Source organism: Kogia breviceps, chromosome 10 (genome assembly GCF_026419965.1).
Source record: "Kogia breviceps isolate mKogBre1 chromosome 10, mKogBre1 haplotype 1, whole genome shotgun sequence".
In the NCBI taxonomy this organism is placed as follows: domain Eukaryota; kingdom Metazoa; phylum Chordata; class Mammalia; order Artiodactyla; family Physeteridae; genus Kogia; species Kogia breviceps.
The window spans coordinates 21,392,113-21,406,004 of NC_081319.1; the positions used below are offsets into that span (position 1 = coordinate 21,392,113).

The following is a 13,892-nucleotide window of genomic DNA, read 5'->3' on the forward strand; positions in this document are numbered from 1 at the left end:
TCCTGTGTACTTTTATCATCTGCTTCTCAAATTGTAGCCATTGAGATCCTCGTTCTGCAGATGTGGAGACAGATATAAAGATCACGGTCACATATCTGTTCCACATATGGTGGTACTTGGATTTTAACCCCCATCCTCTGAATTTCTACTCAGCCTTTCCACTTGATAATTCCTCAAGAGTGAATCCAAAAGATGTTTAACAGTATCTACTGCTTTAATTCCTCAAGAGTGAATCCAAAAGATGTTTAACAGTATCTACTGCTTTGGGCTGATAATGCAAATGCAGTTAGACTTTGGCAAACTCCTGGACCCACACGCCAGACAGTTCTTCATAGCTTGTTTCTGGCAGCAATGGAATGTCATCAGCGCTGGCTCAGACCTTGGAATCTCACTGGGTTCCCCCCAACTCCTGGCAACCACCATTCTACCCTCTGTGTCTATGAATTTCTAAAATGTTTTTATTTTAAATATTTACAAATGTGCGTGTTAACCTAATTCTCAGCCAAAGTCATCCTCATGGATCACATTTCTTCTGAAAGAGTTGAAGTTTCAAAGTAGACAGGATCAGGATCCTTGGCAAGCTGACTAATGTTTAGAAAAATCTCTCATCACATTTTCATTATTATTAGAAATTCTTTAGACTTAAAAAGAAATGTAGTTTGACAGTTGATCCCTATCAAGCATGCAGATGGACAGAGTAATTCGTCCTTTGTTACCAGTTAGGCCACAGCCAAAAATTTAACAGCAACGGAATTCTAGCTGAGTGGACGCTGTGTTCCCCAGAACGCACACCGCTTTCTTGTGTCTTTAGTAGAGTACTGAGATGAGGAGGATCTGACACAGATTCCATGGATTGGTCATGATGTTGGAGGAGCAAGTTGCAAGGCTGAAATTCCGCCAATTACTGTGGGTTCTGTTGAACCAATCCTAAAGCCGCTTGCAACCTGGGACTTGCCAAGTCACTTCCAAAGTTCTTTTCCCATGTGGTTTATTACCAGCCCTTAGGGTTGCCAGATTGAGCAAGTAAAATAAACAACGAATAACTTTTTGAGTGTGTGTTCTAAATATTTAATCTGGCGACTCTAATCTAGACCGCCCACTGGGGATTCTTCTCAGTGGTAGTAATCCACCCGCAGCCTGTTCTGAGAATGGTAGAAATAAAGTGTTTATAATTGTTGGTTTCATGGGCTGTGATCAGAAATGAGGGAACACATTTATTGAGCATAGGCAGGTGCCTTCATAGCAACATAGCTTCAGAGCATCTTCCCAAGAACCCTATAAAACAGGTCACTATCCCTGTCTTTATAATGAGGAACCGAGGCTCACAAAGGTTAGTTTATCTAAGACCACAGATGTCTTAAAACATGGAGACCTGGGCCTGTATCCAGTTCTAAGTCCTTACCTTATTACTGCACATTACAAGTCTAGGGCCAGCTGGTAGGCTGCTCTGTTGATTTGTTTCTAAGTATGTGGAAGCTTTGCAGTAGCCTGTGTCCCAACCCTGGCTGCCCATGTGCCAGGTCTCTTGGGACAGTGAGGAGCCAGGTGACCTCTCTAAGCCTCAGTTTCCTTATCTGTAAGTTAGAAATAGCACCTACATCTACGTTTGCCATAAGGATTAAATGAGTTCCTTTTTTTTTTTGTATTTTGTATAAGTAAAATGCTGAGCGCTTGTCTGCCACACAGCGCATGCCCAGGACAGTCTCCTTTAAAGCCACAAGAGTTTCATTTATTGTCCTGTGAAGGGGCTGAGTGGTCAGAGGGAGCTGCAAAGCAGAGGCAGCCTGGAAACGTGTGCTCACACCTGATCCCCAGGGAAGGAGCTTTATTGGGTTAAGATGAATGGAGGGCATCCCTCCTTCTCCCAGAAGTGCTGGGGAACATCCCTAGCTTCAGGGGGAGGCCAGGAGAAGGGCTCCTTTCAGGTCTCACTTTCCGCTCTGCAAATGGTGACCACCTGATTTGGCTTGAGGCGTGATCAAGAACTGTTTAAATGCGGTGGGAAGAAAATTCCAAGATTGGAAAGACCCTGTGACTTGGGAGGGGAGGGGGCAAGGTCTGGCCCAGCCCCCTGGCTTTTCCGGCCCCTCCCCCTCCTCTCTCCTCCTGGCTTTCCCGTTCTCTCCTCTGCTTCCTTCTCCTCCCCGGCTGCTCCACTTTGACCTGGAGTCCAGAGAACCAGTCAAGCAGCCACTGGCCCTCCCGATCTAGTGCCACCTCCCCGAGGGGCCCCTGGGTAAGTCTTTAACATCAGCGGGCCCTGTCTCCCCCGTCTGTGAACTCAGGGTCGGACACACCAACTCAGCTCACCTAAACCAGCTGGCAGGGTTTGGTCTGGAGGGGTGGAAAGTGAGGAGGGCACTTTATTTTAGCGATTATGAAATCATCTCAGTCTGCGAGCAGTTTGACTAAACTGTCTGCAACAATCAGTAGTGGTTTTAGAATGGGCTCCGTTAGAATGGAGCCCTAGCTTTCTGCCTTGGTGTATGATTGACTATGAATGATGACAATTTGTTTCCAACTTTCTGCAGCTCCTCCCAAGCCCTCTATCCTCTAAAAGAGAGAAATCGACAGGGGTAGAGATTTTACTATGAATTTTTTAGTCAAGATTAAAAAATCAGGCATTAGGAGCACCTTGTGTGTTTTAAGGAAACTTTGTTGGGTGTTGGGCTTCTCAGGCGGGTTTGGGTGCCCTGTTTTAAAATTCTGCTGGAAATGACTGGGGTCTGATTTTGTGGCTCTTAAAACAAATTTTTTTAAACTAAATTTGGTATCTTTGCCATCAGGGAACAACTATAGACTGTAGTGGTTTTGGTTGGGTTTAAGAAACATTGAGTGATAACACATATTCAGTCTTCTTATCTGTGTTCAGATCTTTGTGGTTTAATCCAGTTTCTGGCTAATCCAGATTATCTAGTTTGAAAAATGCAGCCTATCCTCACCGAAGAAACTTAACTTTATTTTTATTTATTTATTTTTAAAATTTTATTTTTTGGCCACACCGTGCGTCATGCAGGATCTTAGTTCCCCCACCAGGACTCATGCCCCCCTGCAGTGGAAGCAGAGTCTTAACCACTGGACCTCCAGGGAAGTCCCAGAAACTAACTGTAGTAGAATCGATGAGAGACCACTATAATTATAAATTCTGAAGCCTCAAGTTAAGCTGGCAAAAGCCTTCTGCCTCCTCCTCACCTCCTCCTCCCCCCATTTTCTGTCTCCTTTTGGAATTAGAGGAGTTAGGCAGAGTGGTTCAAGCACAGGCTTGGAGTCATATTTGCTACTTTCTTGCTGTGTGAGTTTAAATCTCTCTTAAATCTCAGTTTTCACATCTGTGTAATGGGGATGCCGGTGATAATAGCACAACCTGTAGAGAGAGGTTTTTGTCCAGTCTCTGAAACCTAGTAATGCTCAGTGAGTGTGAGCTGTCGTTCAAAGCATTTCTTTTTTAGGGACTGAATGAAGGTATCTACTCTGTATAACTGCTGGGTCAGCCTCGAAGAGTCTCATGAAACTAACCTCCTGGGCTGTCCTCAGCCTCTTTGACCTTGTTTTCTGTTTAAAACTCTTTCTTGAAAATCTCCCTGTGCTTTACGATGTGGTTATTCTCTTATTCTGTTCCTGTGGTTCTCAAGTCATTTATTAAACAGATCGCTGGGTCCCACCTTCTGCCTTCCTGATTCTGTAGGTCTGGGGTGGGCCCGAGAATTTGCATATCTAACAAGTTCTCAGATAATATGGATGCTACTAGTCAGGGGATTGTAAGAACTACTGTGTTTTCTCATGCTTGTCAACCTTTAATATCCCTTTACCTAGGAATTAGTGGAGAGAAATTTACTGTTAGAACTCCCTAGTTATTAAGTCAAGGAGATAATAAACTAGATTCATCACTGAAGGCCAAGTTCCCAGATAACTGAAAGAAACATGATTTTTTTTTTTAATTAAAAAAGAGTGATGTGAAGGCAATCTGGCCAGTGAACAAATGCTCTAAGTAAACTGAGAACATACCTTAAACTGCTAACTACCAAGGTGTTGATCAACGCTGGTAGATTAGTCGAGGAAATAAGTTTTTTATCTTCAGTATCCAAGATCCTTCTAATAATGGCATGTTTAAGCAAGCTGTCCTCCTTAAACACTGGATCCAGCTGGAATGCTTTAGTAATTGAGTTGACACCTGTTACACCATTTAACAGACATTAAATACAGTTTTTCTGGCTGTTATGATCATTGCCATGGCCCATTCCTTCAGTATAGTACAAAACTTTGACGGCCACCCCAGCTCTCTAGCAAGCATAGATAAGGAAGTGGTTTATCACCAGCCTCTGTACAGCCAACTCCAGAAGACTGGCAAACGTTTCTAATTTACACCAGTTCCTAAAGACAAGAAATCTTTAGCTTGCACATAGCACATAGAGCTCCCAGCTGTGACAACTTGCTTGAGGTCTTGGAGGCCCCTTAGGCTACATGGTAGACTTTATCTTAAGTGTTCAACAGGCATTAACTATAGCTTTTTTACATTTGCATATGCATGAGTTATACTCATGCAAGACTCCAGTCCCAAGTTACTTTTTTTTTTTTTTTTTTTTTTTGCGGTACGCGGGCCTCTCACTGCTGTGGCCTCTCCCGTTGCGGAGCACAGGCTCCGGATGCGCAGGCTCAGCGGCCATGGCTCACGGGCCCAGCCGCTCCGCGGCATATGGGATCTTCCCGGAAGGGGGCTCGAACCCGTGTCCCCTGCATCGGCAGGTGGACTCTTAACCACTGTGCCACCAGGGAAGCCCCCAAGTTACTTTTTAAAGAGCTTAATTTATGTCTTGGTGATGTTTCTATGCTCATTTCCATTGGGTCATTATATTTAACGTGCTTTTTAGACACCTTTGCTTGGAATTTCAGTTAAGGAAGAGCGTTAGCATCAAAAAGAAAAGGGAAGTTTGGGGCTTGGGCTTTTTTTTTTTTTTTTTTTTAAACTGTCCTTAGAAACCTAAGGATGCTTCCACACCAAGCATTGACAGGTTCCATCTTTGAGAGATCTCATTCAGTGATCCGTTTGCTCCGGAAGTGCCAGCACCACAGTTTGCTAATCGCCCGCACTCCCTCGTCCTCCAGCCTGAGAATGGCAGGTGGCTGATGTCACTGTGGGCAAGTTCCCAATTAGGCACAAACAGGTGCACACATCTGCTGGGGGTGGCTGTTTCCACACAACTGCTCCAGTGCACACAAAGGGTGGCCTCAGCTTTGCCAGCCATGTGGCTCTCTCAGAAATGAGTGAGGTTGGCACATTCCTACAGGGCTTTTGCGGTCAGTAAAGAAAAACAAGAGCCCGTGAAAGGGGGCTTGGGAATGCCAAAAGGAATCATCACGGGAAAAAGAGCTGCCATGGCTAAATGGTGGGTCATGGGCCGCTTCCTTCTAGAAAGCTGTCAGAATAGGAACTTGGAATACCTAAAGGAGGTATTATCAGGTATTTAATCTAATTATCAGCCTAGATAATTAGATAAAACGCAGTGCTCTTCGTTGTGGCCTCTGAACTCCTGCTGAAAGGATGAAAAATAGCAATTTCTGGTTTGTTGCTGAGGGAGGAGCAAGTCTTGTAGATTTATGGGCATTGTCTTTGGCTAGGTCCTGGAGAAAGCAGTCCCTCTTGGCAGTTCTGGTCAACTTCATCTTTAAAATAACACTTCCTTGGGCTTCCCTGGTGGCGCAGTGGTTGAGAGTCCGCCTACCGGTGCAGGGGACACGGGTTCGTGCCCCGGTCTGGGAAGATCCCACATGCCGCGGAGCGGCTGGGCCCGTGAGCCATGGCCGCTGAGCCTGAGCATCCGGAGCCTGTGCTCCGCGACGGGAGAGGCCACAACAGTGAGAGGCCCACGTACCGCAAAAAAAATAAATAAATAAAATAACACTTCCATTGCATTCGGGACAAGAACATCCAGACAGGACTTCCCTGGTGGCGCAGTGATTAAGAATCTGCCTGCCGATGCAGGGGACACGGGTTCGATCCCTGGTCTAGGAAGATCCCACATGCCGCGGAGCAACTAAGCCTGTGCGCCACAACTACAGAGCCTGTGCTCTAGAGCCCGTGAGCCACACCTAGAGAAAGCCCACCCGTAGCAAGGAAGACCCAACGCAGCCAGAAATAAATAAATTAAAAAAAAAAAAGAACGTCCAGACAGGGTGAGTGCGTTTCCTGCTGGGATGAGGCAGAGACATCTCCGTCCAGACTTGCTCACCTCCCGGCTGTTTAGAGGCCCTCCCTTGGGGTTCTGAGGTTGATCCTCATTCATATAAACCCAGCCTCCCACGCTGCCTGCCTGTCAGCCCCAGGAGGGGCCGTCTCTGCCCAAGCCAGACCTGGCTGCCTCTGCCAGCTCAGTGGATCCACGTGGCCTTGGCTCCCAGGCAAATTCCCCCACAGGGGTTCTTCGGAGGGTGAACAAATAAGCATTCAGCTACTGTCAGTCCACTCAAACGTGAAATCCTTCAGGTTCTAAGCTCTGAAAACGATCAGGATTAACTTAAGAATAATGCACCAGTGTTTCAAACACTTGCCCTCTAAATGGCAATGGGCTTGCTCGTCAATACCCTCCCTTGCGCCCACTAACCATATTTGACTTAGTTTTTATGTGAATTATATCGCCTGGAAGGATGTGTAAAACATGTATGAATGGTTTAAAGAACAAATTAGAAATTACACAGCCACGTAACCACACCCAGTGAGGAATGTTGCCAGGATCCCACCGCATCCCCATTGTGTAGTGGACCCCACTTTCCCAGTAAAAATCCTCTCTTTTCCCCAGAGGTACTTGGGCTGTATGGAACATATTTTCTTGTTTTGCTTTATGCTGTATCACCTATGTATGATTCTCTGTAGTTTCATTTTGCTTGCTTTCGAACTTATATACATGGGATGGTGAGGTATATATTATTTTGAGTCTTGCTTCTTTGCTAAATATTGTGAGATTCATCATGTTGTGTGAAGCTAGTCTGTATTTTGTTTGCTGTATGGTATTCCATTGTATGAATACTGTAATTTTATCATTTCTACTGTTATGGAATATTTGGACTGTTTTCTTTATTTGTCTTACTGTGAACAATGCTGCTATAAACCCTTTTCTTTTGCATAAGTTTCTCTAGACGTATACCTAGGAAAGGATCTCTGGGTCATGGGGTATGCAAATTTCCAAAAAGATCATGACAGTTGACATTCTACAGCAATGGATGGGAGTTCTTATCACCCTTCATCTTCATGTAACCTCAGTGCAGTCGGGTGCAAAGTGGTAATTCATTGAAGGTTTAATTTGCATTTTCCCTGAGTACTTATAAAGCTGAACACTTGCTTCTGCCTGTTGGCCATTTGGGTTTCTACTCGTGCACTGCTTGTTGAACGATTTAACCCATTTTGCTGCCAGGTCGTCTGTCTTAGCCATCTTTTTGGTCCTCTTTTAGTGTCATAGACAGGTCCCCGGCTCCATCACCTCCTTATTGGTGGTGGCTTGTTAGAAGTTTCCTGTGTTAACAGGTCCTCGTAGAAAGTGACGTTGTGTACTCACAAGAAAGGATATTTTGCAATAGCACAAATGAACAGATTCGGAGGATTAATAGGAACCTTTTCTAACACAAAGAAATTAAGGCTGTGTTTTTTTCTGAGAAAGTACTCTTTGGGGATGGTCCAGATTCCACATTTGTCAAAATTATTTATGTGTCTCATTTACTCATGCCCTACTGATGTTTCGCCCTGTAAGTAAATTATCTGAACCTAGAAACCAAGCTGAACTGAGAAGGGCCTCCCTATACATTCTTTACTATTAGTTTGTCAGAAATTGCAAAGCGATAGTGATGGTCCGCAGGTATGTTTTGTATAGCCTGCACAATGCTTTACTTTTTATTTTTGGCTTTCCTGTTTTGTTTTCTGGTTGAGGCAATATTTTAAAATTCAGACATTCTAGGTAAAACTCTGAGATCTTGCCTTATTTTTGAAGAAAGGGCAATCATTAGGCAACAGTGGATCCACATTCCCACGTGGCAGAAATTACAGTGATCTGAGTGGTGGTTCCCCATCAGCAGTGGCATCTGATTGTTTCCTCAATATCCAATCTCCCTTCTCTCCATATTAGTAGAATTTTTAGCAAGGCATGTGGCTGCCCCAAGTAAAGACTACATATCTCAGTGTCCCTTGCAATTATCAAGAGCCTTGTGATTTTTCTGGCCAGTGCGATTAGGGGAAGTGGGCAGCTTTCAGGTTCTGCCCCTAAAGGAATGGGTATGTCCTCCTTTATTCTTTTTCCCCTATGTGATGGCTAAAAGGCGGACATGGTGGTGGGCTATCTCAGACCATGTGAAGGACAGCAGAACCCCACAAATGGTGAAGCAACCAGAGTTTCAGTCCCTGAACACTTCATGCTATTCTAGCTCTAACTTGTATGTAAAGAGAAATTAAGGTGTTGACCTCTGTCACACACAGTCAAATCTATATCCTAAGTAACTTCAAGCGGGTAATGTTCTCTCCTCTTCCTCATGGTTCCCACCAAGTCCCCATTGTGTCCCTGTGTCTGCTGCTGAGCTTGACTTGCCTTTCTGAGCTGGGTTAGACAGTTGCATTTCTAATGCTTCTCTCAGTTGGCTCCTATTAGAGAGTTGCATCTAAGATGTATTTATATTCTAATGTTTAATAGTCTAAGAGTGACACAAAAGAAAAATTCTTAAGTCTGAAAGATACAGGGCTTCCCTGGTGGCGTGGTGGTTGAGAGTCCGCCTGCCGATGCAGGGGTCACGGGTTCGTGCCCCGGTCCGGGAAGATCCCACATGCCGCGGAGCGGCTGGGCCCGTGAGCCATGGCCGCTGAGCCTGCGCGTCCAGAGCCTGTGCTCCGCAACGGGAGAGGCCACAACAGTGAGAGGCCCGCGTACTACACACAAAAAAAAAAAGTCTGAAAGATACAATACAATTAGAAGTTTTAGGGTTGAATTATCAGGAGTTTTATAATAATCCAAATCAGGGTTTCTCAACCCTCAACACTATTAACATTTGGGGCAAGATAATTCTTTGTTGCTGGGGGCCCATCTGGTGTATTGTAGGATGTATAGTAGCATCCTGGCCTCAGCTCAGTAGATGCCAGTAACACCTCCTTACCCAATTGTGACTGTCAAAAAATGGCTTAAGACATTGCTAAATATCCGCCGAGGGGCAAAATTGCCCCAGTTAAGAACCACTAATTTAAAATATATTTCTTTATTTTTTTACCTTTTTAAAAAAAATTTATAGACAGTTTTTTTTCTTTTATAATATTGTACATCAACTATATCTCAATTGTTTTTTAAAAAACTTATTTATTTATTTTTATTTTTTTGGCTGTGTTGGGTTTTCGTTTCTGTGCGAGGGCTTTCTCTAGTTGCGGCGAGCGGGGGCCACTCTTCATGGCGGTGCGCGGGCCTCTCACTATCGCGGCTTCTCTTGTTGCGGAGCACGGGCTCCAGACGCGCAGGCTCAGTAGTTGTGGCTCATGGGCCTAGTTGCTCCGCGGCATGTGGGCTCTTCCCAGACCAGGGCTCAAACCCGTGTCCCCTGCATTGGCAGGCAGATTCTCAACCACTGCGCCACCAGGGAAGCCCTAGACTTCAGTTCTTAGAGCAGTTTTAGGTTTACACAAAAACTGAGCAGAAAGTATGGAGAGTTCTCATATATCCTCTTTCCTTCCCCCTCCCCCTCTCTTCACAGTTTCCCCTATCAGTAACATCTTGCATTAGTGTGGTACATTTGTTACAAGTGATGAATCAATACTGACAGATTATTATTAACTAAAGTCCATAGTCAAATCATGGTTCACTCTGTGTTCTATAGCTTTTGACAAATGCATCCATGATTACAGTATTATTCAGAATAGTTTCACGCCCCCCCCCCCAAATCCCCTGTGCTCCACCTATTCAATTATATTCCTTTTAAAGTAGTCTAAACTCTCCTTAAAATGATCCCTAAGCCGCTTGCCTATTTTTTTTTTTTTTTTTTTTTGTGGTACGCGGGCCTCTCACTGTTGTGGCCTCTCCCGTTGCGGAGCACAGGCTCCGGACGCGCAGGCCCAACGGCCATGGCTCATGGGCCCAGCCGCTCCGCGGCACGTGGGATCTTCCCGGACCGGGGCACGAACCCGTGTCCCCTGCATCAGCAGGCGGACTCTCAACCACTGCGCCACCAGGGAAGCCCGCCACTTGCCTATTAATGCACATTTTAGTTGCTTCCCAGTGATTGATTAGTATCCAAAAAAAGTCTTAATGAGTAAATATTCATTGTTATTTAGGATGCTGACTTGTGATTAACATTTGGTAATTTATTGATTTATTTAGTCAGCATTTCCAGGTGTATAATGTCTTATCGCATCTTAGGACTAGGGTAGGTTCTAATGGTATGTAGTTAAAATTAAAAACTCCTTGGGAAGGTGACATGTCGAAGGCCAGAGTTCATCTCTCAGTATATCCAACACAGGTAGTATTTTTCTCCAGTTGTAACATGTAGCTATTTCTTAAGTTAGTCACTAGATATACAAGTTGTGTGTTTAGCGGACATGTGTTAAATGCTTTAATACTAGAAAAATCTCAGTATATTGAGAGACTGGTGCTTTAAGGACACAGGAACTAAAATCATCTTAAAGGACAGCAACTTCAAGTCTCCCGTTTCACACTTATTCTCAACCATGAACTTGTTGAATAAAATGATGGATAAAATTTCCCTCTTATTTCATTCCCCTCTCTCCTCTCTCCTTTGGCTGACTACATTTGTAGAAGTTAAAAGCAACTTCATCATATGACACTTGTTTCTACCTGCTCAGCATGCAGTATACACTTAATACGTATTTGCTAAATGAATAAGTGAATTTATGGTAAATAGCAGCTTCTCTCCTACTCTAGTAGGTCTTGATTGCCACAAAATTAACTACAATCCAAAGAAATAAGTGAATGTGAGGCTGAGTTCTTGGAACACAGCACACAGTTCACATGAACCCAGAAGATAACACACGTGGTTGGTGGTGATGATTAATAAAAAAAAAAGTGTTATCCATAGTCTGTCACTTTAGAACTTGTACAGGTATTTGCCCTTCACAAAAAATTCATAAGCCGACCTCTTTGAAAAGGAAATGGGATTGGAAGGACAGAGCATAAAAGAAATTATTAAGAGAAATAAATATCATTACTGGGAGTTGACAGGTGACCTTTACTGTGATTAAATTCGATTGTGGCGTATAGGTTTTCAGGAAGCCCAAACCAGTTTCCTGAGATTGTCAATGTGGTTAAGCCATATTACTCAGATTTCAAATGAATAGAGAGATTTATCCTTATGTAAGAATAGGAGCCAAGTGACTTTTCATTTCCTGGAGTAATTTGTAAAGTCAGATCTCTCACCTTTAGGAAGGGCCCCAAGCCTAGTTTTGAAATGTAGCATTGACAGGTACAAGTCATACCTTCTCTAAGCTAGCTAGGTGACACTCAACTCTGTCTGTTCTTACTGAAAGTAAGTTTATGTACGAGTTGCTCAGTGGGTTCACCGGCTTGCCCTGTGGCCTGGTGGGGAAACTTGGTGATAGAACCAGTAAACAACCCTTCTGTAGACACTGAAGGAGAACTAGTTACACCAAGCCTGATCAAGTGACAGGGGAGAGCAATTTCTAATCCAGCACAATGCAACATGGACCAAACAAAGCCTGTCTGCAGGCCATACTTGGTTCCCTAGTTTGACCTATAACATTTGATCTAGGTAATTGAATGAATGCTTTGGGAGGAGATTGACCTTGAGTTCCGTGTTTAGTCCCATAGTTGGGGGTTCATCTCTTTCAGTATCACTATTCACATTCGGGCAAACCCTGGGGAAGCTAATGTAAAAATGCTTGAGTGATGGATTTTGCAACTAATCAGTTCAGAGTTTTCATTTATAAGTAGGGGTGAGGGTGAAGTGGAACTCTGCTTTGCCAGAGTTGAGAATGTCCCCGGATGCTGCTCTGGGAGTCTTTCAGGGAATCAGATAATAGAATTCAGTGGTTATGGTCTTGGCTTTTGAAGCCTTCTGGCTCCTCCATATACTAGCTGAGAGATGTTGAACAGGAGCCTTAGCCTCTCTAAACCTCAAACTCTTAGCTGTGAAGTAGTCTGGGTAATAATAGTACCTACCACATGGGAGGAGTTGTGATGAGACTTCCGTGAGGTGAACAGTGCCCTAGAAGTGCATTTCATGGTGCTCTTGGTAACCTCAACAAAGAGTTGATAGTGGCAAAGATATGAAGAGGTGGCAGGTAAGTGGAAAAAAGTTACCAGTATGCTGTTTGATGAACACCAGGGTAATCATGATTTTGAGTAAGTCTTTAATGCGCTTATCCTAGGCTCTGATGAACCCCAGAGAGTCATGTCTGTTTCATCAGAGACGGCCTTCTTAAACACTTGGAACTATTCTCACACTGTGCAGGACAAACCTGATTGGGTCATATTACCTGTTCTCCCTTCTGTTAAGTTCCTTAAAGACCACACCCTTCTCTCTTTTTTTTCTTTTAAACATCTTTTTTGGAGTATAATTTCTTTACAGTGGTGTGTTAGTTTCTGCTGTATAACAAAGTGAATCAGCTATACATATACATATATCCCCGTATCCCCTCCCTCTTGCGTCTCCCTCCTACCCTCCCTATCCCACCCACCCCCTTCTCTTTTCACAACCAGAATTTTGCCATTTTTTTTGGTTTTGTCTTGTTTTGTTTTCATTGTATTATTGTTTTTAACTGAGATATGGTTGATTTACAATATTATATGTTTCAAGTGTATGACATAGAGATTCACAGGTTTTAAAGATTGTATTCCATTTATAGTTATTATAAAATATTGCCTGTATTCCCAGAATTTTGCCATTTTAAAATTAGCTGGGGCTTCCCTGGTGGCGCAGTGGTTGAGAGTCCGCCTGCCAATGCAGGCGACACGGGTTCGTGCCCCGGTCCGGGAAGATCCCACGTGCCGCGGAGCGGCTGGGCCCGTGAGCCATAGCGGCCGCTGAGCCTGCGCGTCCGGAGCCTGTGCTTCCGCAACGGGAGAGGCCACAACAGTGAGAGGCCCGCGTACCGCAAAAAAAATAAATAAATAAATAAAATAAAATTAGCTGATGTTTCATGAGGTACATTTTAGTTCACTTGTTGCAATTTAAGGGATAACTTCCTTGGATTTCATTAGAAACACATTTTCAAGTCATCTTTTTAAATTTTAATTTAATTAATTTATTTATTTTGACTGCGGTTGGGTCTTTGTTGCTGCACACGGGCTTTCTCTAGTTGCAGCGAGCGGGGGCTACTCTTTGTTGTGGTGCGTGGGCTTCTCATTGCGGTGGCTTCTCCTGTTGCGGAGCACGGGCTCTAGGCGTGTGGGGTTAGTAGTTGTGGCTCGCGTGCTCTAGGGCTCAGGCTCAGTAGTTGTGGCACACCGGCTTAGTTGCTCCGTGGCATGTGGGCTCTTCCAGGACCAGGGATCAAACCCGTGTCCCCTGCATTGGCAGATGGATTCTTAACCCCTGCGCCACCAGGGAACGTCCCTCAAGTCATCTTCTATCCAAGTGATTTCCGCAGATGGCCAGCTTGGTCCATTTTATTTCAGAGAGTGGTAAGGAAGTAACAGACGAGTAATAGAAAGGTCTACACTCAGACCTTTTTATTGCAGTGATAGCTGTTATGAAAAATGGTGATCCTAGGTGAATGGTTTTAGGATAACCAGTGTTCCAACATTGTGAATATTATATAACCACTAAAAATAATTATGAGGGTACTACAGGAGTGTGGAGAAAGTGTATAATGAACTTTGAAGAATGCTGCATAAAAATGGAATATAAAGTGTGCACAATTATGTATCAATAATAAAATAGATACATATAGGACATATACA

The 13,892-nt window shown here is 44.0% G+C and overlaps 1 protein-coding gene across 11 annotated transcripts in view; it reads left to right on the forward strand.

Moving 5' to 3' along the window:
• FRMD4B (FERM domain containing 4B) overlaps nucleotides 1–13,892 on the forward strand; it is a 333,168-nt gene that overhangs the window by 271,746 nt on the left and 47,530 nt on the right. The window lies entirely within an intron of this gene.